The sequence below is a fragment of the Eumetopias jubatus genome, unplaced genomic scaffold (assembly GCF_037043125.1).
Source record: "Eumetopias jubatus isolate StellerSeaLion01/CBP00866 unplaced genomic scaffold, mEumJub1_p1.0 scaffold_11, whole genome shotgun sequence".
Classification (NCBI taxonomy): Eukaryota; Metazoa; Chordata; class Mammalia; order Carnivora; family Otariidae; genus Eumetopias; species Eumetopias jubatus.
Window position 1 is genome coordinate 89,019,462 of NW_028274817.1, and position 22,916 is coordinate 89,042,377.

At 42.5% G+C, this 22,916-nt stretch overlaps 1 long non-coding RNA gene across 1 annotated transcript in view; it reads left to right on the forward strand.

The window, feature by feature from the left end:
- The first annotated feature begins 1,021 nt into the window (after positions 1-1,021).
- LOC114216877 (uncharacterized) overlaps positions 1,022-22,916 on the forward strand; it is a 51,938-nt gene continuing 30,043 nt past the window's right edge. Inside the window, exons 1-3 of the long non-coding RNA XR_003610852.2 lie at positions 1,022-1,077; positions 14,527-14,604; positions 19,961-20,509. This is a non-coding gene — a long non-coding RNA (uncharacterized LOC114216877). The remainder of the gene's footprint in view (positions 1,078-14,526; positions 14,605-19,960; positions 20,510-22,916) is intronic.

Consider the following 22,916-nt stretch of genomic DNA (forward strand, 5'->3'; position numbering starts at 1 on the left):
GTGTGCGTCTGACTGATGTAGGGCTCTAATGCAGAGATCTGAACCACTCAGACAGAAATCCCCGAGAGTGAGGAATTGTGTTTTCTTCGAATAGCATAGTGAAGGGTCAAAGGGATGTCAAGACTCAGGTCCAAGATGGCTCCCCACAGTGAGGTCAGTGCCAAGGGAGGGCTAAACTGATCTGAGTAAGGGAATGTGAGGGAATTTAGGTTTCGTTTCATTGCCCCCTCCCACCCACCCAAGAAGAAGGAAACAGACAGAGAGACAGAGACAGAGGTAGAGAGGAAGGTCAAAAAAGGTCTAGGTCACATGCTTGACAGCTGGAGTAATAGTGAACAAAAATGGCTACGGAATTTGTAAGTGTAAGGTGGCGAATAGTCAATTTTAAGAGTGTGAATTGCTGCGAGGCTTAACCTCCTCTTTCTCCCCCAGGTCTTCAGTAATAAAATCTGCTACTCATAAGACCTTGCATGACTGGGTTGATTTTTGGATGTGTGCGAATACACTGATGAACAGGGACGTTCTATGTTGCACGTGCAGTGGGAAATCTGGAACAGGACCGACTCAGGAGACGGAGGAGCTTGCGGCCAGCCGTGGCTGGGACAACCATCAGCCACCCCCTCCACCCCATTATCCCCGACCCTTCAAGTCCCCCAGAGAGACGAGTAGTGATTTGGGGTCTTCGGCACACATTGGACACAGTTTGACCAAATGTCGTTTGAAACTCAAGGATAGGGTTCCCTTAGCTGACATCATCGTTACATAAACACGATTTCATTTAAATTCACGACATATCTGCGAGTTAGTCATTACTGTCGTGATTTTACAGAAGAGGAAATGTAGAGAGGTTAATATGGAGGTTAGAAGACTTACCCACTTTGAAGTGGCTGAGCTGGGATTCAGAGCCAGACCTCATTGGTTCCAATGCTCATGCTTCTCCCATTACACTGGGTCCCACAGAAGAAATGATACACCAAGTTCAAGCCTTCGGCCCTTTGCTGAAGGCACTGCATTTCCGAACTGCTGGCTTTGATATGGCTGAAAAAACGCTAGTGTGGAGCAGCCCTTGGTCTAAGGGTAGGTATTTATCTCTGTAATATCTCCTGATTGCTTGAGGCTTTTACTTCTCTCCTCCTTCTCCTCTTCTTCAATTCCAAAACCTATTCTGTTTCCTTCCATAAGCAAGCAAGCCTGAGATATAGACAGCCTCATTTATTTAAACTATAAAAGAAGAGCCCTGGGAAGTTAATCAGACTGCCAGGAATCTGGAATTTGCTGATGAATGGACATTTGGCTGAGCATAGTAAATTCTCAGCTAATTGAAAGCAGATAACAAGAGTAATGCATCCACCTTGAAAAATATCACATTCCTAATAAATAATTGGAAATGGCAATCTTTTGACATATGAACTGAGAGGATAAAGTCTTAAATAAATTCTGGACTCATTCCTGCCACATATATTACACTCTATTTAGCAGTTGTGCTATATGAGAAGATTAAAAGCTGTAAATCTCTTTGCAGCACCATTTATGGCCGTGTTTTAAACCCAGAATAAATAGGAGTGGGGTTCTTAGAATACCTCATAGAATATTGACTTCCGTGGTTTGAATGTTGAGTGCATGTGTGTATGGGAGGTGGTGGTGGTCGTTATTTCCCTCTTCTTCATCTGAGCCTGGAGTCGGAGGGAACAGATATTTAAAGAGATCCAGGAGTCATCCCAGTCATCTGACTGTTGACACAGTGCATCTTCCAGAAGGTTCTTGCTAACCCCGTTGTGACCCGTGGACCAGAAAGGCAAGGACATCACCTGAGACCTTGCTAGAAATGCAGAATTTCAGGTCTCACCTCAGAGCCTGATTTTAACAGGATTCCCAGGCAATTCTTGTGCACATTTGAGAAGTGTTGCCGTCGTGTTCAATCCAGGACGAGTCTAGGTAACTTGAACGGTAGTACGATAGTAGAGCCAACTGGATTTATCCAGGACTGATTTCACCCCAGACTCTGGGATAAGCCTAATGCTCAAGCCTCTGTTCTCAGAAAGACCTTTCTTTTCCTCCCGTCTTGACCTAGGAACTGGACTCTGCCTCCTGCCACGACCCTGACTTGGTGCTGAGTTCCAGAAGTCAGGTCCTTTTCTGCCCTACTCCCTCCCTCCTACTCCTCAGTTCAGTCTCTCTCTCAGGGGCTCCAAACTATTTGGGGCTCATTTCGTCCGGACTGAAGATCCCTCCCTAGCCAGGCCCCTTCTCAGCCTCCGGGAGACTGCAGCCCTGCCCAGGGCTGTCTTGGGCCCATGCACCTATGGGTCGTTGCCTGCTGCCAGCTTCCAAGGACAGTACCCACTGGCGTGCTCAGTGAGGCCAGGGTGCTACAGTGGCCAGGAGCCCACAAGTAGGAACCCTCCTACTGAAGGAGGAAGCAGCGAACTAACATCTGCCCCTGCTCTGGAATCCTCTTCGATTTCTGGATGCTGCAGACTGCCTGAGATTTCTGAAGTCAGTTACTTTAAAGCTAGGTGTTTTAGCCATCATTTCTTGAACACGTACTGTGTGTTGAAGTACTCCACCAGAAGTCACTTTCCTTATATTATCTCATTCATTTCTCACAACAGCCCAATGAGATATGCATTTCTGAAGGTCTTTTTTTTTTAAGATTTTATTTATTTATTTGAGAGAGAGAGAGAGAGAGAGAGAGAAATCACAAGTTGGGAGCAGGGCAGAGGGAGAGGGAGAAGCATACTCTCCACTGAGCAGGGAGCCCAATGCGGGGCTCGATCCCAGGACCCTGAAATCATGACCTGAGCCAAAGGCAGATGCTTAACCGACTGAGCCACCCAGGTGCCCTGCGTTTTTGAAGCTTTACTGAAACATGTTATACAGTAAAATGCACAGATCTTCAGTATACAGTTAGATGAATTTTTTTTTTAAAGATTTTTTATTTATTTATTCGAGAGAGAGAGAATGAGAGACAGAGAGCACGAGAGGGAAGAGGGTCAGAGGGAGAAGCAGACTCCCTGCTGAGCAGGGAGCCTGATGTGGGACTCGATCCCGGAACTCCAGGATCATGACCTGAGCTGAAGGCAGTTGCTTAACCAACTGAGCCACCCAGGCGCCCCAGTTAGATGAATTTTGATGCATGTATACACTTGTGTAACCCATACCATAGTCAAGATACAGTCTATTTTCCTTACCACAGAGAGTCCCCCTCTGCCCCTTTTTCAGTTAATTCTCACCACCCCAGAGGCCACTACTATTCTGACTTCTATCCCCATAGATTCATTTTGGCTGTTCTAGAAGTTCATATCGGTGGAATCATATGGCGTGATACTCTTCTGTGTCTGGCTTTTTCCACTCCACATAAGGTCTGTGAGAGGCAGCCATGTTGTTGTGTGGACCAGCAGCTTCTGGTGAGATGTTTTAATCCCCACGTTACCTGTGCATAGTTGGACGACTGGAAGATTGGTCATACGAGAAGGACCAGAGCTGCTATTAGAATCCAGCTCAGTCTGACTTAAGAGCCATCTCAAACTCCCCTTTGGGCTGCACCAAACCAAAGATTTTAGATTGTATTTTTCTAAATGAATCCCACTCTCTGCAGTTGGGAGATTCTCTTTAATTCTCACTGATGGCTGCTCTGTCCTGGCTTTTGTTAATGAGTTTCTGTTTCCACCTGGGTAGTTTGTGGTGTCCAGCCTTTGAATGGGATCTTCAGAGGGGAATTCATCCAGGCCTTTTTGGGAGGAAATGTCCTGAGGTGACCGCCTGGGTAAAGCCTGGCACAGAGCAAAGGTGGAGACCCTCAGAGGTAGAAACTGTTCCCTTGAGGTGATATTAGGGGACATGATGATTAATTTTAGATGTCAACCTGACTGGATCACAGGGTGCCCAGGTATTTGGCTAAACATTATTTTGGATGTATCTGGGAGGGTGTTTCTGGAAGAGTTTAGCATTTGAATCCATAGACTGAGTAAAGCAGACTGCCCTCCTCAGTGTGGATGGGCCTCATCCAACCTGTTAAGGGCCTGAGTAGAACAAAAAGGTGGAGAAAGGGAGAATTGGCTTTTTCTGACTGACAGCTGAGATGTCAGTCTTCTTGCCCTTGAACTAGGACTTACACCATTGGCTCTCCTGTTCTCAGGCCTTCAGACTTGGACTGGAACTTATACCATCAGCACTCCTGGGTCTCTACTTTGCTGACTGTAGATCTTGGGACTTCTTAGACTCCATTATCTCATGAGCCAATTCCTTATAATAAATCTCTTTTAATATGTATATATATACATATATATATCTTTTATATATACTTATATCTATGTATCTCTTTTATATATACTTACAGCTAGCTAGCTATCTACCTATCCATCTATCATTCATCTATCATGTATCTATTTCCTATTTCCTATTGGTTCTGTTTCTTTGGAGAACCCTGACTAATACAGGGGATGTTTGAATGTCCTATTAGTTCTGCCCCGGTCCTTTTGCCAACATTTCCTGAGAAGACAAGGCCTTTATCTGCCAGAAGAGAACTCAGATCTCCCTCATAGAGTTTTTAGGCTGATCAAATGGGAAAAGAATGCAAAAATGAGTTATAAACTGTAAAGTGCGTTATAAAACTAAGCTGCTGGGGCGCCTGGGTGGCTCAGTCGTTAAGAGCCTGCCTTCGGCTCAGGTCATGATTCCAGGGTCCTGGGATCAAGCCCCACATCGGGCTCCCTGCTCCGCGGGAAGCCTGCTTCTCCCTCTCCCACTCCCCCTGCTTGTGTTCCTGCTCTCACTATCTCTCTCTGTCAAATAAATAAAATCTTTAAAAAATAAAAAAAATAATAACTAAATAAAAAATAAAACTAAGCTGCTGTTGCACTTCTTCACTCTTAGGTTCTGAGTTGCTTCAAGGTGAAACTTAAGCCAAAGGGATAAATTAGAGCCAATCCACCATCTGGAAAGAACAGTTTGACTGCATTGCTGGTGCTATGTGATTTTTTTTTTTCTTCTGCTCTTGGGCCTTCCTCTTATGACTAGAAGTATCTATACTTTATTGCCTTTTACTCCTACAGGACACGGCCCCGCCCCCCCACCATGAGATATCCAGCTAATCAGTTTGTTTCAGTTTTTCTTTAAACATTTAAAATGGAAAGGATAGAAATATATTAAAATCATTACTAAAGAATTAGTTATACATAAGAGTTGCTTTCTTGCACCATTCCAGGGAAAGAAAAGAATAAGAATATCTGGAATTGGGGTAAGTTTATGAAAAAATTTCCTGATAGAGCTAATTATTTAATTAGAATGGATTAATACTAGGAGCATGCTTGGCAATTTTTTTTTTCAATTTACAATAGTTGATCATGTCCAATAAGATTAAATCTGTAATTGCCTTAGACACCATTATTAAATTACTACTTTTTGGCTATTGTGAAACTCCTGTTTCTTTCACTTTCCTCCATAGATTTTATAGTTAGATTGTTCAATCATCCCTACAGCTTTTCATGAAGACTTTCTGAATTTTTATTTATTTATTTATTTATTTTTAAAGATTTATTTATTTATTTATTTGAGAGAGAGAGAGAGAGAGAGAGAGAGAGAGCAAGGGGGACGGGCAGAGGGAGAGGGAGAAAGAGTCCCAAGTGGACTCTGCCCTAAGCATGGAGCCCAAAGCAGGGCTCGATCTCATGACCCTGAGATCATGACCTGAGCTGAAACCAGGAGTTGGTCGCTTAACCACCTGAGCCACCCAGGCTCCTCGACTTTCTGAATTTTTAAGTGGTAGAAATCAGAAGGGATATTCTACTGTGAAAGGATTCTTTTAGACCCTGTGTGCAATATTCCTGCCTACATGGTTTTTCCTGAACCTTGATTAATGACAGAACTACTTAGCTAACATTTTCAGGAGTTAAGTCTACAGGTGTTTTAGTCATACATGAGTATGGCTGTATTGAATTTTATCGTATTGAATCCTAGCAATTATCTTTGCTGATCTCCTTCCTCTTGCTTTCTGGCTGTTTCTTGAGTTTTATTAGGGTATGTTGGTGCTAGGGTCCCCAGCTTTCAGGGTAGCTTCTTTCCTGGAATTCCCCATACCCAGAATGCCATTATATGTAAACGTGAACATGTTGAGCAGACTTACTGTTCTGTTCTCTGGGTCACTAATGGAAAGGCTAAAATCCAACAGATCCAGCACTGACCTTCAGGGCCCTCACTCAAGTATGAGGTTTTTGTACTACCTTCCCATTGGTAGTAGAGTAGAGCTATTTAGAGCACTGTTTATTTGTCCAGCTTTGGGCAAGCTATGTGGTGGCTCTTGATGGGCAATTTAGATCAAGATACTCTGTAAATGTTAGGTCCTTGTGCCATTTCCAAAATGGGTTACCAGGCAGAGTAGTATAAAGGCTTGGACGGACAGATCTAGGATTTAAAAACAGGATCTGCCTCTTATTAGCTGAGGGACCTTGGTCAAGTCACTCAGCTTCTCTGAGCCTCAGTTTTCTCATCAATGAAATGGAGATAATAATAGCAACTTCACAAAGTTGTCAGGGTTAATGGTGTTTGTCAGGTGCTTGGCATATCCAAGAGACCGCTATTTGATGACCAGTCCATTCAGAAGGAGCCTCTTTGAGTATGAACTTTAAGCTTGTGCCCTCCCCCAAAACTGTAAGGTTTGGACCACATGGATTTTTCCACTTTGCTAATGAATCTGTTCTTCCAAATAAAGTCAAAACCTCTTTATTTATTTATTTTTTTTTAAGAGAGAGCAAGCAGGGGAGGGGCAGAGGGAGAGGGAGAGAGAGAATCTCCAGGAGGCTCCATGCCCAGGGTAGAGCCCGATGCAGGGCTTGATCTCATGACCCTGAGATCACGACCTGAGACAAAATCAAGAGTCGGATGTTTAACTGACTGAGCCACCCAGACGCTCCAAAGTCAAAGCCTCTTAAAGTCAAGAGCAATTGCATATAATTTCCAGCAATTTTAAGATGAGAAATTCTGTTGAGTTAATTCCTTACAAGACTATGAAGATTATTTTCCTGTATCCATTTTCTTCTTAGGACTTACCAGCTTATCCTGCTCCAATTTTATTCCTATCTTTTCCAAAAACGAGAAATGGCATGTGTCGTTCTGTAATTTCTGGGCCCATCCCTTTTCAGTTTCTGTTATGTAAGATTTGCACAAGCACCTTTTATTATTCCCACACAACTTTATTAGTCCAGACTTCCTTCCAGATGGTGGGCCATTCACTCTCACTTCTATGTATCCTGGAATGAGGCAACGGGTCTGGTCTATTCCAGGGTAACCAGAGCATTATAAATTCTTTTTTTTTAAAGATTTTATTTATTTATTTGACAGAGAGAGCGTACAAGCAGGGGGAGTGGCAGGCAGAGGGAGAAGCAGGCTCCCTGCTGAGTAAGGAGCCCGGGGCCAGACTCGATCCCAGGACTCTGCGATCATGACCTGAGCTGAAGGCGGTGGTTAACCGACTGAGCCACCCAGGCACCCCTAACCAGGGCATTATAAGATGAACTTGCCCATGCACAGTACCACAACACATTGCTGTCATGCTCCCCATCTCGGACATGACCTGTCCTTGTTCCCAGTTCAGTGGTCACTCATTCATGGGTAGTTTGATCTACTCTAGATCATTAGTGAAGATGTGAAATAAAGACTTATCTGATGGCCAGGCCCCCCTCTCCACAATTGGCTTGTTGGAAAACCCTGGAATGGTGAAAAGGGCCATTCTTTATGTTATCACGATGAACTATCTTCTTTCACTGAATTATAGCAATGGTAGGTCCAAGGAGTGTAGAATGTGTCACATGTTTGATGTTTAATGATGAGTCTGTTCCAGAGCCTAAAGAAATGTTTGTATGCAGCAAGCTAAATCTGGTTTGAATCTGGACTTGAAGGTTGTTCAATGGATTCAAGCAGATTGAAAAATCATGAACAAAGGGGACGTTGCGATAACACAAAATGTCCTGCTTAAGTTCCCCCTTCCTTGGCTTTCCAGTTTGTAAAAGAGATGTCTAACAAAGCTGTGTGTGTGGGGGGGGTCGCTTTCAGATGAGTCTTGATTTACCATCTTTATTTTTATGACCTAGAGTATCAGTTTGCAACACCTAGAATATTCATGGATCTAGGCATTGATCATCAATGGCTGGTAACATCACAAAGACGCAACCAGATACAATGTGTTTCTTAATAGAAGAACACACTGCCACTTATGAAGTAATCTTGTCAAAAAGAACAAACCTAAATCTGATCAAATAGCTAGATAGTGCTACCAATTTACAGGAACTATGAAGACAGAAAATGTGTTAAATGACACCATGAAGATGCCAACAGCAAAATCCAGACTGTGGGAAGTCTACAGGACAAGAAAAAAGAAAGGAGGGACCTACAGAAATAAAGAGATTTAAGAGACAAATTATTCAATCACAGCATGTTGACTTTATTTTTTTTAAGGTTTTATTTACTTACTTGACAGAGAGAGATAGCACGAGCCAGAGGAGTGGCAGAGGGAGAGGGAGAAGCAGACTCCCTACCGAGCAGGAAGCCCGACACGGGGCTCCATCCCAGGACCCTGGGATCATGACCTGAGCCGAAGGCAGACACTTAACCGACTGAGCCACCCAGGTGCCCCTCTATGTTGACTTTATTTAGATACTAGTTCAAACAAACGGTTAAGAAAAGATTTATGAAAGGGGCGCCTGGGTGGCTCAGTCCGCTAAGCATCTGCCTTCGACTCAGGTCATGATCTCAGGGTCCTGGAATTGCGCCCCGCATCGGGCTCCCTGCTCAGCGGGGAACCTGCTTCTCCCTCTCCCTCTGCCACTCCCCCTGCTTGTGCCCTCTCTCTCTCTGACAAAAAAAATAAAATCTTTAAAAAAAAGAAAAGACTTATGAAATAAGTGGAAACTTGAGCAACGACTGGGAGTTTGATGATCTTAAGGAATCATTCATTTTTTAAGGCATGATAATTGTATTGTGCTTATGTTCTTTTGAGGTATCCTTTCGCGATGCATACTGGAATAATTACAGATAAGATGATCTTATGTCTGTGATTTGCTACAGAGTTAGAGAGAGGAAGAAGTGAGTCGGGGTTATAGATGAAAGAAGATTGGTACTTGCTGAGGTTTGGGTAATAAGGGCTCACTATACTATTCTCTTTACTTTTGTATCCATTTAAAGTTCTTCATAATAAAAAAAAAAGGTAAACCAAGGCACTATGAGATCCTGAATGTCAAAAGAGAAAGTGAAATCAAGAAATAGTTGTAATGATGTACATATGAAGTGCAGTGATAGGCACTGTACTTAAATTAGGCTCAGTATCTTATATATGCTTACACAGAGAGGTGGATTAACTCACTAGAAACCAGAGTTTCAACAAGACTTGCAGGATCTCGCTCAAGGTCTGAAATTGGTATTCAGCAGGGCCTGGCTCTGAACCCAAGTCCTTGTGCCTTAAGACTTGTACTTTTAACTCCCAAGCTGTATGTCTGCTGTGTGCAGGTATAGAAGATCTGGCAGATAAAAAGGGGGAAGAAAAAACCCCACCTAATTTATTGATTGGTGTCTTTGTGCCAGGCACTTTACACATCTATTATCTCATTTTAATCCTAACTTTAAACATTGGGTAGGCATTATTATCTCGAGTGTCCAGAAGGTGAAATAGAGGCCAAGAAAAAGAAAAGAACTTTCTCAGAGTCACATAGCTACTACGTAAAGGATCTAGAATATTCACCTGGCTCAGTCTGATGTCAGCACCTCCTGGAGCCACTCTTGGGACAGTGACAAAAAATATATGTGCAAACAGTACATAGGCATTCGTGTGATAATGTGGTAATTGACGATTGGATGAGTGTACTGCCTTTACCGGGTGAGGGAGGAGCCTGCCTTCATTCCTTCCACAAATGAGGGCGCTCCAAACTTTTGTTTTAACATAGGTTTTTGTTATGTTATGTTAGCTTTTGGTGCTCCACACCAAAACACACGCTGGCAGAGTCCCACCCTCAGCCTCAGCCGCTTCTATCCGCTTTCCGGAACCTAGCCCACCCAGGACAGTACGGAATTATGTGAGTTTGTGTGTGTGTGAGCGTGTGTGTGTGAGCGTGTGTGTGTGTGTGGAGTTAACACTCTGGGGTGGGGTATGGAGAGGTGGGGAGGTGGGGTGGGGAGAGACCCTCCCCCATTGGGAGATGGGAGTCAGAAGAGAAATGCTCCAGGTTTCCCTCTTTTGAAGCAACAGTTCCAATGCCGAGACACATTTGGTAGTTCTTCAGAAGGTCTTTGTTGCCCAGAGGTAACCAGCTCGACCACGTATTATCCTTTTCCTCCATCTCACACTCCCTGTTCCTTCCTACCAGATGAAATCCCTGCACCCACGTTCCTGTCTCAGCTCTATTTCTGGTGGAACTTCAATCTTTCTTTCTCAAAAAAAAAAAAAATTCTGAGCCCAGAATTTGTATGCGTATTTGTTCATTTATAAATTATATTCATGACGACCTCATTACATATACTATGAAGCATACACTAAGAAACTCTGAAAGGGTGATATAAACATAAAATAGGCAATATTTTAAAAATAATTTTTAAAAATTTCTGTTGTCAGTTTATTGGTTATAGCTTACACAATGTGGTAGTATAATTATTTTCACTACTTATAAAATTTATAGAAGATAAATATGCATTTATTGAGGATGTGTACTCTAAATATTCTACTGACGGGTGGCACATTAAAAAATTGAGAGATCACTGCTCTAGACTGCCTTTGGCCATTCTATTTTTTAAATAGACTGTTTTTTAGAGAAACTTCAGGCTCACAGCAACATTGAGCAGAACAGTCAGAGAATTCCCGTATATCCCCTGCTCCCACACACCTCCAACCTCCCCCACTATCAACATCCCGCACCAGAGTGGTACATTTGTTACAATCAATGACCCTACATTGACACTTCATCACCCTAAGTTCATGGTTTGCATTAGGGTTCACTCTTGGGTACATTCTATAGGTTCAGGCAAATGTAAAATGACATGTATCCACCATTATAGTACCATATAGACTAGTTTCACTGCCCTAAAGCAACCTCTGTACCCCATCTGTTCATCCTTCCTTCTCCCCTAACCCTTGGCAACCACTGATCTTTTTACACTCTCTATCATTTTGCCTTTTCCAGAATGTCATATAGTTGAAAGTATACAGTGTGTAGCCTTTTCAGATTGTCTTCTTTCATTTAGAAATACACATTTAAGTTTCCTCTGTATCTTTCTATAGCTTGACTGCTCATTTCTTCTTAGTGCTGGATAATATTCCTTTGTCTGGATGGACCACAATTTATCCATTAACTTACTGAAGAACATCTTGGGTGCTTACAAGTTTTGGCAATTATGAATAAGGCTGCTATAAACATCTGTATATGGCGTTTTGTGTGGCCATGAGTTTTCAACACTTTGGGGTAAATACCAAGGGGTACAATTGTTTACTTTTGTAAGAAACTGCCAAACTGTCTTGCAAAGTGGCTGTACCATTTTTGCATTCCCACCAGCAACGAATGAGAGTGCCTGTTGCTCCACATCCTCACCAGCATTTGGCCTTATGGTATTGTCAGTGTTTTGGATTTTTCCCATTCTACTAGGTGTGTGGTGGTATCTCAGTACTGTTTCAATTTGCAATTTCTTAATGACATGTGATGTTGACAGTCTTTTCATATGCTTGTGGGCCATCTGTACATCTTCAATGAGGTGTCTATTCAGATATTTTGCCCATTTATTTACTTATTTAGAATTTTTAAATTAAACATTTTTTAAGTTTTAAGGTAAGAATACTTTCACATGCATTTATAAGAAATACTAAAGAGAAATATCGTGTATCCTTTACCCAATTTCACCAATGCTACCACAAAACAAAACACAAAATAATATTTTGCCCATTTTTTAGATCAGGTTGCTTGTTTTCTCATTGTTAAATTTTAGGAGTTCTTTGTATATTTTGGGTAATAGTCCTCTATCAGATATGTCTTTTACAGTTATTTTCTCCCAGCCTGTGGCTTGTCTTATTCTCTTGACAGTGTCTTTCACAGAGTGAAAAGTTTTACTTTTAATGAAATCTAGCTTATCAATGATTTCTTTCATGGATTGTAACTTTGGTGTTGTACATAAGTCCTCACCAAACTCAAGGTCATTTGGATTTTCTCCTATGTTATCTTCTAGGAGTTTTTTAGTTTTGCATTTTATACCTAGGTCTATGGTTCATCTTGAGTAAGTTTTTGTAAAGGGTATAAGGTCTGTGTCTAGGTTCATTGTGTGTGTGTGTGTGTGTGTGTGTGGATATTCAGTTGTTCCAGTACCATTTGTTGAAAAGACGAAATCTCCTCCATAATATTGCCCGTGTTCCTTTGTCAAAGATCAGTTGACTATATTTGTGAGTTTATTTCTGAGTTCTCTAGTCTGTTCCTTTGGTCTGTTTATCTATTCTTTCACCAATACCCCACAATCTTGTTGTGAAGTCTTACTGTATGTAGATTTTAGTAAGTCTTGGAACAGGATAGTGTCAGTTCTCCAAATTTGCCTTTCTCCTTCAATATTGTTTTGGCTATTCTGAGTTTTTGCTTCTCCATATAAACTTTAGAATCATTTTGTCAATATTCACAAAATAACCTCCTGTGATTTCGACTGGGATTGTGTTGAATCTATAGATCAAGTTGAGAAGAACTGATTGAATGCTCCTATCCATGAACCTAAAACATCCCTTCAATTAATTTAGTTATTTGATTTCTTTCATCAGAATTTTAGTTTTCCTCATATAGATCTAGTACATATATTGTCAGATTTATATTCAAGTGTTTTGCTTTTGGAGGTGCTAATTTAAGTGGTATTGTGTTTGGTGTTTTTTTTTACACCGAAAGAATTTTATTTACTTAATTTATTATTATTATTTTAGATTATTTATTTGTCAGAGAGAGAGAACACAAGCAGGGGGAGTGGCAGGCAGAGGGAGAAGCAGGCTCCCCGTTGAGCAAGGAGCCCAACGTGGGACTGGACCCCAGGACCCGGGGATCATGACCTGAGCCAAAGACAGAAGCTTAACTGACTGAGCCACCAGCCGTCCCTTTTTATTACATTTTTACTTTTCATTCTGTTATAGTTGACATACAGTATTATATTAGTCTCAGGTGTACAATATAGCGATTCACTAATTCTATACATTACTCAGTGCTCATCATGATAAGTGTATTCTTTAATTCCTATCACGTATGTCACCCATGCCCCCACCTGCCTCCCCTCCGATAACCATCAGTTCGTTCTCTATAGTTAAGAGTCTGTTTCCTGGTTTGTCTCATTCTCTCTCTCTTTTTTCCCTCTGCTTATTTGTTTTGTTTCTTAAATTCCAGATAGGAGTGAAATCGTATGGTGTTTGTCTTTCTCTGACTGACTGATCTCACTTAGCATCATACTCTCTAGCTCCATCCACATTGTTGAAAACGGCAAGATTTCATTCTTTTTTATGGTGGAATAATATTCCATTATATATATGCCACCTCTTCTTTATCCATTCATCTGTCAATGGACACTTGGGCTATTTCCATAATTTGGCTATTGTAAATAATGCTGCTAGGAACATAAGGGTGCATGTAGCCCCTTGAATTCGCGTTTTTGTATTTTTGGGGTAAATATCCCGTAATATGACTACTGGATCACAGGGCAATTGTATTTTTAACTTTTTGAGGAACCTCTGTACTGTTTCACACCGTGGCTGCATCCATCAGTTTGCAATCCCACCAACACTGCAGGAGGTATTGTATTTTTAATATCAAATTCCACTTGTTCATTGCTGGCATTTAGGACAGTGATTGACTTCTGTATATTAACTATGTTTTTAAAGATTTTATTTATTTATTTAATTGACAGAGAGAGAGAGACAGCAGAAGAGGGAACACAAGCAGGGGGAGTGGGAGAGGGAGAAGCAGGCTTCCTGTGGAGCAGGGAGCCTGATGCAGGGCTCCATCCCAGGACCCTGGAACCATGATCTGAGCTGAAAGCAGACACTTAACGACTGAGCCACCCAGGCATCCCTGTATATTAACTATTAACCTTGTATCCATCAACCTTGCTGAAATCACTTATTAGGTCTAGGAGGGTTGGGTTTTTTTTTGTTTTGTTTTGTTTTTGGTGAGTTCTCTCAGATTTTCTACATAGGTAATCACGCCATCTGCAAACCAAGATTGTTTTATTTCTTCCATGCCAATCTGCATACTTTTTACTTCCTTTTCTTCTGTTATTGCGTTATTTAGGACTTCTAGTACGATATCGAAAAGGAGCGATGAGAGGAGACACCCTTGCCTTATTCCTGAGCTGAGTGAGAATGCTTTAATTTTCTCACCATTAAAGTGTGATGTTAGCTGTAGGAGGTTTTTTGTAGATGTTCTTTATCAAGTTTCTATTCCTTGTTTACTGAGACTTTTTAATTATAAATGGGTGTTGGATTTTATCGAATGCTTTTTCTGCATCTGCTGATATGATTATATGTTTTTTCTGCTTTAGCTTGTTGATGTGATGGATTACATTAATTGATTTTTGAATACTGACTCAGCCTTGCATACCTGGAATAAATCCCACTTGGTAAGAAGTAATTTTTATTATTATTAACTTTTTATTATGTTGCATTATTATTCATTTTTATTATTAAACAGGAACAAAAACCCTCTTTGATCTTTCTAAAATTACTTTATAAGTGAGAGCAATGCAATTGAATATGCTTCGTACTTTTTTAAAATCTCAGTTTACCACTTTGGTCTGGTGTTAAGTTTAGTTTGTTTTGATAAAATTTGGCTTTAATGGTTTGACATGGCTGGAAAAGACACTGGCAAGGATATATACATTTAAAAGGAAGAAGTAGGGGCACCTGGGTGGCTCAGTCTGTTAAGTGTCCAACTCTTGGTTTCGGCTCAGGTCGTGATCTCAGGGTCGTGGGATCGAGCCCTGTGTCTGGCTCTGTGTTCCGTGGGGAACCTGCTTGAGGATTCTCTCTCTAGCTCTCCCTCCCCTCCCCCTGCTCATGCTCTCTCTCTCTCTCTCTCTCTCTCTCTCTCTCTCTCTCAAATAAATAAATAAATAAATCTTTTTTTAAAAAAGAAAAGAAAAGAAGAAGTAGATCATTGGTTGCCTTGACTAATTACAGTGATCATTTTATTTTTTGAGCCCTATGTCAGTCATGCAAAGGTTTTTGTTGAAACCTGGCTAGTGAATTTTGATCTTTAATGTCAAATTGTTCTAGTAAACCAACCAGAAGATGCAGCATTTGAGAGATCTCTTCATTTGGAAGATATGTAAACAAGACTGAAAAATCTCATTTCTGTTTTTTGGCAAGTGTGCACGTATAAGTGTCACCCACATGCATTGTTTTCTGCAACAGAAATAACAATGGGGGAAACTTCCAAACATCTCTGCTCTCTCCATGGCATAATTTCTTTCAAAAAATACTTAATCTCTCACTCATTTTAAAAAATATCCATTTTTAAATCTCAAGGAGATAGATTATGTGCTTTTATAAAAAGTTTCTGCTAAACAACCAACATTATGATTTCCTGTCATCCTAGTAAAGGTCAGCAAATTTGGAACTGTTATTGAAAGTAAAAGAAAAATTCAGAATTCATCGTTTAGTTTCACTCCTTTTAAAATTGCTTTTCCATAAGATTTTCCCTCTGCGGTGGAAGCCATTTTCATGGTTTTGCCCATCCCACCAGGCAGTTTTATACACATTCTGCTGTTTAAGATAATCTAATCCACACCACCACCCAACTGAGCATCCAAACTGCAAATCCTTACAATGCACAAATGGCAAGTCAGCAAGTGAGGATGCCACTGAATTTTTACAGATTTTCCTTTTGATTGAGATAAAATTCAAATAACACAGAATTGACCATTTTAACCATTTTCCAGTGTACAGTTCACTGGCTTGTAGCACATTCACAATGTTGTGCAACCATCACCACCAATTCTAGAACCCCAGAAAGCAACCTTGTACCCATTAAACAGTCACTCCTCACTCTGCTCTCTCCCCATCCGTTGGCAACCACCAATCGGCTTTGTATCCCCACTGCATTTTTGAAGCTCTTTTCCCTCAGAATACAGTGCCTACTGTGTGTCCCATGTGACCTCTGGGAAGGTGCCAATTCAACCAGCATACTAAATATCATCAAAGCCCTATTTAATTTCCTCCTCTTTGCTTTTTTTAAAGATTTTATTTATTTATTTGTCAGAGAGAGAGAGATCACAAGCAGGGAGAACGGAAGGCAGAGGGAGGAGAAGCAGACTCCCCTCTGAGCAGGGAGCCCAATGCGGGGCTCGATCCCAGGACCCTGGGATCATGACCTGAGCCGAAGGCAGACGCTTAACTACCTGAGCCACCCAGGCATCACTCCTCCTCTTTAAAAATGAAAAATATGGGGCACCTGGGTGGCTCAGTCAGATAACCTTCTGGTTTCAGCTCAGGTCATGGTCTCAGGGTCCTGGGATCAAGCCCCATGTGAGGTTCCCTGCTCAGCGGGGAGTCTGCCTCTGCCTGTCCCTCTGCCCCTCCCCCTACTCATGCTCCCTCTCTCTCTCTCTCAAATAAATAAATAAAATCTTTTTTAAAAAGTAAAAATAAGGGCGCCTGGGTGGCTCAGTTGGTTAAGCAACTGCCTTCGGCTCAGGTCATGATCCCGGAGTCCTGGGATCGAGTCCCACATCGGGCTCCTGGCTCAGCGGGGAGCCTGCTTCTCCCTCTGACCTTCTCCCCTCTCATACTGTTTCTCTCTCTCTCTCTCAAATAAATAAATAAAATCTTTAAAAATAAATAAATAAATAAATAAATAAAAAATAAAAATGAAAAATAGAGAAATTCTAATGATTTCTTCTGAAGGTTGCAACAAGCCTTTATTGAGCACAGTTCCCAGAATGATGTAGGTGTTCTGCAAATCATTGTTAGATGAACAAAGCAATTTCTTTCTTCATTTTAAATCTTTCTCTTTGTCTCTCTATTTCTCTCTCTCATTTTTTTTTTTTTTTGACAGAGAGAGAGAACACGAGAGAGGGAACACAAGCAGAGGGAGTGGGAGAGGGAGAAGCAGGCTTCCCGCTGAGCAGGGAGCCCGATGTGGAGCTCGATCCCAGGACCCTGGGACCATGACCTGAGCTGAAGGTAGACGCCTAACGACTGAGCCACCCAGGCGCTCCGTGTCTCTCTCTTTTTTTTTTTTTTTTTTAAGATTTTATGTATTTATTTGAGAGAGAGAGAGAATGAGAGACAGAGAGCACGAGAGGGAAGAGGGTCAGAGGGAGAAGCAGACTCCCTGCTGAGCAGGGAGCCTGATGCGGGACTCGATCTCGGGACTCCAGGATCATGACCTGAGCCGAAGGCAGTCGCTTAACCAACTGAGCCACCCAGGCGCCCATCTCTCTCTTTCTTGAACACACACACACACACACACACACCTTTTACTTTTACATATAAAACAAATTGAAGCTAGTAAGAACTTGCTACTTAAATTTCAGGTAGACAGAGAATAGCCTTAGTCGCCAGGTTCCCTTCTAGGTGTAGAATTCTGTGAGGACACCCACTGGTAGGGTGAACAGCTGTTGCTGTGTGTCTGGAACTGAGGGGTTTTCCTGGGACACTGGGACAGTCTGGGGCAAACCAAGACAGGTTGTTCCCTCTGTCTCCCTGGGCATCTGTGTCTTTGCTGGATGCTGTCAGGGAGCCCCCCTCACCAGAACCTCTGCCTTGGGGTGTGGGTCCCAAGCTCCAGCTACCAGGCCTGCTGCATTGCCCTGTCTGCAGACCCTGCTCCTGGGGCTGAGTCCTCCTTGGGGGAGCCAGGGGCAGTTATTGTAAATAGGATCTGGGCATTCCTGAGTTCCTGGCCAAATACCATCAGAATCTCCTATTAATTTCTAAGACGCCGCCAATCGTAACCTTGATCCAGCTTCCCAGTCAATACTGTTTTCCTTTTTAATTTGAAAATGCCTTTGGCACTGTCAGCTGCATGTCCACAGGGAAGTTGAGACCTCACAGCAGTTTCTAGATTCCTCCCGGGGGCCTTTGATCATTTTGGGGGGTGGGGGAGGCATATGTAATCCCCAGGGTGTCTTCTCCGTCTGTTACACTGGCCTCTTCATATCCAGAGCATGCTGGAAACCGGCCCCCTGCCAGAGGCAGCCGCGGCACTGGGGGCGTCTTCAGGATCATCTCAGAATTCCCGGGCCCTATAGGCGGGGTGAAACCACAATGTTATAATTATTTGACAAGCATAGTACAAGATTTTTCTCGGTGGCGGGGGGGGACCTCATATTTATTAGTTATCTGTACACAAAAATGTTTAGAAAAGAAAGTACAAAAAAAAAGCTTCGTATAAACCTCCCTTTTTATATAATCTTGGTAGATAGTTTAAAAAAGCAAAGCATATACAAGGTTAGCAAATTCAAGCAGCACAGAAACGAACCAAATTAAAGGTGACTGTTTCTCTCCTTTTGCCTCCAGTGTCTGTCCGCAAAGGCAACTACTGTTAATATATTTTTGTCTCGCCCTCTCCGCCCCCCAAATTATTTAGGCATATACCAAGAAATCAATCAGTCTCTCTGTGTCTACCTATCTATCTATCTATCCAAATTTCTGTCCTTATTGACACACAAAGAATCATCGCATACACATTCTTCTGCTCCTTGATTCTTACAGATAATTTCCACGGTAGCCCAGACGATCCTTTCTTGGTATTTCAAACTGACAACAGGAAGTATAGTGTAATGGTTAAGAGTATAAACCCTGAAGCCAAAGGCAGGGAGAGCAGGAGGGAAAAAAGGAAGGAGAGGGAAAAGATGGAGAAGAGAGACAGAGAGAACAAGAGCGTGAGAGAAGAGAAGAAGAAGAAGCAGGAGGAGGAGGAGGAGGAAGAAGTGGAGGAGGAAGAAGAGGAGGAGGGGAACGAGGAGGAGGAGGAGAGGGAGGAGGAGGAGGATGACGACGATGATGGAGTCATGGAGGATAGAATGTACAGGTACATTCTAGAGGGTTCTATTCCAGAAAAGCTTTTATTCAGGTGAGGCCTTCTACCTCATAGGAGCAGGCTTTATGCTAGATAGGTCCGCGTGCCAGGACTGATATCCCCACGCTGGCCAAAATAGGCAAGGAGAGAAGGATCTGGGGAGAAGAACAGGTATGGCTCAGTAGATAGCCTCAGGGCTGTAGAAATATTGTAATTCTTAATTTTACTTAAATTCGTTTAATTTCTACTCTAATCCCATCATGCTGGGTTGATAGGAAGTCAAAACCTTTAGAAGCGACCACCTCGCCTAGGGTGATGCAAAGGTCCTGTGGTTGTACAAGTGACAAGACATCTGGGATCGTGCACGTGCACACACGCACACACACACTCACACACCTTTAAGTCTTCAGGTGAACTCTCTGCACTTGCTACAGTTGAGAAGTCCTTCCTCACAGTCCCCAGGCTCCCATTTCCCCCTAGGGGTGCTTGGCACACGGCACTCTTCTCTAGAATGGGAGCCCCTGTGGCCGGTAGATGCTTCCCTACAGCACCTCACAGTCCTCTCCTGAGGTTTGTTTGGCTCCTTCTCCAGAGTGCAGGTCTCCTCCGTTCTCAGAAACCACAACATATGGCCCCTCCTGGGTTTCCCTGGCTCTCTCTACTCCAGGTCACTGCCTTAAGGCACACCCCCTTTTCCTGTGGCCCCAGTGGCACTCCGCATAATCCACTTCAGCTCTCCTGCTGCCAGCTTTCTCTGAGGGCAAGAGCCCAGAGTCTGATTATCAGCTGGGAACAGGAAAAGGAAAAGGGAAAAGACACATGAGGAGAGGGAGGGTATCAATTAGTGCCTCGAAAATGATCTTGTCACATTAAGAAGGAACTAGAACAGTTTTTCTGAGATACCTATCCCTATTCAGAGATGTTGTAATAAATATACTATTTTTATTTTTCAGGTCTGAAAATCAGCCCATCACTCTTGGATTTCCCTGGTTTCACCATCAAGCAGTCACGGTATCTGCTATGGAGGAGCTAGTGGTCCCTTCGGACAGGGCTGCCAGTACAAGACCGAGCAGCTCTGAGTGTCAATATGGCTCAAGGGTTGGTGTGTATGATTCTCAAGCTTGGTCAGAAGAGGAAGTGAAGCTTCATAGACGTTGGTCCAGGTTTAATTCTGGGCATCCATGTCCCATGACTCATACAGGATGACACTAAGACAGTTCTAGACTAATTTCCACCAAACCTCCTCCTCTCTCATACCACAGAGCAGTCAGAGACTTCTTGTGCATGCCAAGCCAGAAGAGAAATTCAGTCTGGTCTGAGGAGGACTTTATACTTCCCTGTGGTCTGGCGTGGACTCTTGCATGGGCCATTCTGGAATCATCTAGAACTCAACACTTTCAGACTGTCCCTGGACCCTCTCTACCAAAAGCCCATTGAGGGCAAGCCTGGGTCTTGCCTGACATTGTATCCCCCGTGCCTTTACAGCACTTGGCGCACAGCAGGTGTGTACACAGTCTTAGCCAAACGAGGGAAAACGTGAAGAAAATAATGAATAGGCATGTCAGAGTGAAATAGCAAAAGCGCACGAAAAACCACAACAATCAAGACCATCTCCATAAGAATGCTGTTCATCACCGACAGCCCTCCCTCAGCAGGATCAGGAGCACTTTCAGTCCAGGGCTGGTGTTCTTATTGGGCAGCCCCCTGCCCACGGGAGGAAGAAGCCAGTGCCTTCAGAGTGGGAAGAGCCTTACCCTGCCTGGTGGAGTCCCAGCAGTTAGTCTCTACTTCTTCCGTGTCCTGACACTCTTAGCTGATTTATTTCCCCCCCACCTCTTTTTTTTATGACCCCAGGAGTCTCACATTGCTCCTACCTTACTCATGTTAGCTATATAGACAGCAGGGTCTGACAAGTGGCTCATTGGAGCTCAGAAGTGACGGGTGGCCATGGAGACCCGGCTTCACTCAGAGGGGTCACCTTACTATCTCACTCTTTTGGGTAAATTTATAACTTTGACAATTCTAATTTCCACCCTGCTCCCAGATCCCCCCCACTGCCGGCCACAGCCCGCCCCCTCTGACCCTCGGGGCTAGGTAAATTATATTGCCTACTAATTGAGCACGCTGCTCCTACCGCGCCGTAATGAGTCAGAGGGATTTGGCTGTGTCTGTTCTTCTGGCTTACTCCTCTCATAAACATTCAGTGACAAACTTTTTCTTTGGCCTAGGGTCATAAAGAGGAAAAAAAACCCTCTTAACTTTTTTTTTTTCCAACTTAAGACTTCAGTGAAATATTTTCCACCATCCTCAGCAAGACATAATACTTCATGTCATGAATAAGTTAATGAGAAAAATATGGATGCCCTCCCCCAGTCTCTCGGGGACCTGCTGGGCATTTTGCCCCTCTGAGGACCAGTTACTCTCTAAGTCTTTGGGGCTCCCTGAGAAGTCTCTGGTTTGAGTCTCGTCCCAAGGTCCTGGGGATTAGTCTGTCTCAGCGGTCTGCGATTGCATTTACCTTGAACTTGGACATCCCTCCCTATAGAAGGTTCCTTAGAACTCCCTGAGGAACTGTCAAGTGGGTGAATGGCCCAGAGCAAGCATCGCCAAGTGCCAACTACCAAGTACTTCAATATGGCCCTTTTCATATTTTATTTCATCCCTGGATCAAAAATGTGCTTACCTAAAGAAGAACGTCGAGACTCCTTAGCGAGGCATTCAGCTGGTTCCCTACCATCTGGCCCCAACCTGCTTTGGCAATCTTACTTTCCACAACCCCTTTCCAGCTCTAAGCACTGCTGCCTGAACTCCCCTCCTGCCTAAAATGCTCTTCCCTTCATCTGATCTAAATCCTCTTCCTTCAGAGAAAGACAACGGGGTAATAAATTAGTGCTTCTTCACACTGATATTCTTTAAATATTTACTCAACGTTTTTAGTGTGTGTGATAGAGGGAAAAGCTGGTGCTTTTACTAATACAAATAATATAAAGAAACAGATTCACTTTCTAATTCCCTTCCAAGGGCTAAACAGAGTCAATGTTCTAGAAAAAAAAAAAGCAACAAAAACTTTCTGTCTTTTTAAATCGTTTCTGTTCTCTCCAGTCTTCTTTTGTAATTTCCCAAGTCACATAACTTTTGGGGATGCATATTATGAGGTTTAAAACACAGCTTATGAAATCTATCACTCTTTCTTAGTAGACAATCCCCACCAAACATCATTCAAATTCAGAAGTTTATTTGATGGTAACTGGCCTGTGGTGGTGGCAGCTTGTACAACAGTCCACGTAAATAGATCAGCAAGGAATAGAGATAATATATCTATATTATATATGTGTCATATATAATAAATATATATGTGATATCTATGTATAATATAGATATATATAGCTCTCTATATACTGTATATCAACTATACATATCATATGCACATCATATATTTATATATATCATATATAGATACTTACTATGCTATATATCTATATATATATCTATCTCTTATTAGGACCCTATCTTCTTGGGTGAGAACAGAATCAATTTTACATTTCACCAATTTAGCAAGAATTCGCCTGAACAAACCTGAGTTAAGGGGCACCATGTTTATAATTCACTCTAGGATTCTTTTAGACTCCTCATGGGGTCTTTGTAAGTGAGAATCTCTTGTGAGATTTGGGCTCTGCTACATGTACATTGTTCCAGAATATTCCTTTGTGCATACCTCCTCTGTGAAGAACTCACCACTTTTACCTTCATTATCTCTCTCACCTTCATGTTCCTACACAAGATTCCAGTATGTTCCACAACTAAAACTTTTGCTACTCAAAGTGCGGGTCACAGACTAGGAACACTAGCATTACCTAGGAGCTTGCCAGAAATGCAGAATCTCGGGCCCCACCCCAGAAATTTTGAATG